Below are 2,673 nucleotides of genomic sequence, written 5' to 3'. Positions count from 1 at the left end.
AAAAAAAAAAAAAAAAAGAATCAGTCCAGGCATGGTGGCTCATGCCTGTAATGGCAGCACTTTGGGAGGCCAAGGCAGGTTGTTCACCTGAAGTCAGGAGTTTGAGACCAGTCTGGCCATCGTGGTGAAACCCCATCTCTACTAAAAATACAAAAATTAGCCAGGCATGGTGATGTGTGCCTGTAGTCCCAGATACTTGGGAGGCTGAGACAGGAGAATGGCTTGAACCTGGGAAGCAAGGGTTGCAGTGAGCCGAGATTGCACCACTGCACTCCAGCCTGGGCGACAGAGTGAGACCCTGTCTCAAAAAAAAATAAATAAATAAAGACCGGGCCCAGTGGCTCACGGCTGTAATCCCAGCACTTTGGTAGGCTGAGGCAGGCGGATCACGAGGTGAAGAGATCAAGACCATCCTGGCCAACATAGTGAAACCCCGTCTCTACTAAAAATACAAAAATTAGCTGGGCATGGTGGTGCCTGCCTGTAGTCCCAGCTACTCAGGAGGCTGAGGCTTGAACTCTGGAGGTGGAGGTTGTAGTGAGCCAAGATCGCACCACTGCACTCCAGCCTGGCGACAGAATGAGACTCCGTCTCAAAAACAAACAAACCAAAAAACGAATCATAAACATATATTGGTGCAGTTGTGAATACATTTTTATGGTCATAATTATAAATACACCGATTATTGATTTACCCCAAAATAGTGATATAAATATGTTGGTGGGATTGTGGAGAAGGTAAGTGTTTGGGAGGGAGAGTATAGTCTATAAGAAAGCTAAATCCTTGTCCTCCATATTAAATAATAAATGCTATCTAATACTGAAAAATGGAAAGGCAATAATAGGTGCGGACGAGTAGTTATAGAGGGCTGCTGTTTTCTCTTTTGCAGCTAGGACTGGTTATTTGTGCATTCTCTATTTTTTCTTGCCGGACTTACCGATATCATTAGTCTTTTCAAAGCACCCACTTTTGGCTTTGTTGATCCTTTTTATTGTATATTTACTTTATTTCTGCTCTTATTTATTATTTCCTTTTTATACTTTTCATTCTGTGTCTTTCTAACAAGTTGGATGCTTAACTCATTAATTTCCAGCTATTTTATTGTCTCGTGTAAGCATTTTGGATGATTTTTTCCTAAGAACCATGTTAACTGCCTTCCACATTTTGATTATACAGTGCATCTAAATTTATATGCGCTTAATAACATAGTCTAATAATAGGCAAAATTGGCAGATCTACAAGGAGAAATAGAAAAATCTGCCTCCATGGTGGGAGCTTTTAATACATATATCTTAATTGATAAATCAGACTAAAAATCACAGGGATATAGATTTGAAGCACACGGTTAACACAATTGAATTAATAAGTATATTTAAAATGCTTCATCTAACAAAGTAGAGTATATATACATCTCTTTGATGTGTGGGCTGTCTTCCTCCCACAGTTTAATTCTAAATATTTTCGAATTTGCTCTGTTTTTCCTGTTTGAATTTATAATTGTCTAGAATGATGTTTGCTAATTTCCTTATGTATGGCTTTTTTTTTTTTTAACTTTAGTTCCCTTTGTTTTATATTTCTGACCCTCAATCTAAAATCACTCTTACTGCCTTTCAGAATTTCCTCTGGGGCAGGCCTGCTAGTGGCAATCTTTTCAGTCTTTGTCTCAAAATGTCTTTCTTTAACCATCTGCATTGGAAATGGTTTTCACTGGATATTGAATTTTTGATTTATTCTTATTCTCTTTCTGCACATTGAGGATGTTGTTATGCTACTTTCTTCCATTGTTGCGCTTGATACGTCTGCTGTCGTTACAGTTGTTCCTTCGTAAGTAATCGCTGCCTTGTACTTGTTTGCTTTTGAAACCTCCTCTGTCTTTGGAGTTCTGCAATTTATAACAGAGTCCTCATTTATGTCTTTATTTTTATTTGTTTTCCCTGTTCGGATCTTGAATGTGAAGATTCATGTCTTTCATTCATTCTGGATAATCCCCTACCCTTATCTTGCCCATTGTTTAGCCCTCCTTTCCTATTCTCTCTTTGTCCTGTTGTACATGTTTTAGACCTCCTTGTTATATTACACTTCATGTCTTCTTAGCTCCTGCTCATATTTTTCTAGCTCCTTGTCACTTTTCTACATTCTGGGTAATCTTTGCAGCTCTTCATTTTAGTTTATGAGTTCTCTCTTCAGTTGTGTCTAATTTTCTGTTTAATCCATACATTGTGTTTTTATTTTGGGTCTCTATTTTATATAAGTTTTATTTGGTTATTTTTCATAACAGCTTGTTATATTTGCCTTTTTTATTTTTATTTTTTTTCACTTCTTTACTCATTTAAATGTATTTTCCCCCAGTTTTCTCCTCTCAGCTTGTGTTACTATCTAGGAATTCCATTCTTTCTGAGTTTGTGTGTGTATATGTGTCTGCTGACACCCTGATGGCTCATTGCTTAATTTTTTAGTTTTCTTGGGGCTTTTCTTGGTTTTGTTGTTATTGTTTTGGTAAGCTCTTTAGCAAGGAATCTTCTTTTCCCCCCGCCCCCGCAGTGGTCCTTCCATGCGCTCTGGATTGTGGAAGTGGATTGTTACAGAGCGTTTTGATTTTGCTTCTGCTACGTCTCCCAGGGCTTTCACAGTTCTAGGGCACAATTCTTTTTTTTTTTTTTTTTTTTTTTTTTT

At 37.7% G+C, this 2,673-nt stretch overlaps 1 protein-coding gene across 1 annotated transcript in view; it reads left to right on the top strand.

The window, feature by feature from the left end:
• The window catches only part of PRDM15 (PR/SET domain 15), a 61,252-nt gene that overhangs the window by 15,384 nt on the left and 43,195 nt on the right, over positions 1–2,673 (top strand).

The sequence above is a fragment of the Rhinopithecus bieti genome, unplaced genomic scaffold (assembly GCF_001698545.2).
Source record: "Rhinopithecus bieti isolate Rb0 unplaced genomic scaffold, ASM169854v2 scaffold_40803, whole genome shotgun sequence".
NCBI lineage: Eukaryota > Metazoa > Chordata > Mammalia > Primates > Cercopithecidae > Rhinopithecus > Rhinopithecus bieti.
Note: the sequence above shows the minus strand (reverse complement) of the source record. Positions and strands in the feature narration are given on the sequence as shown.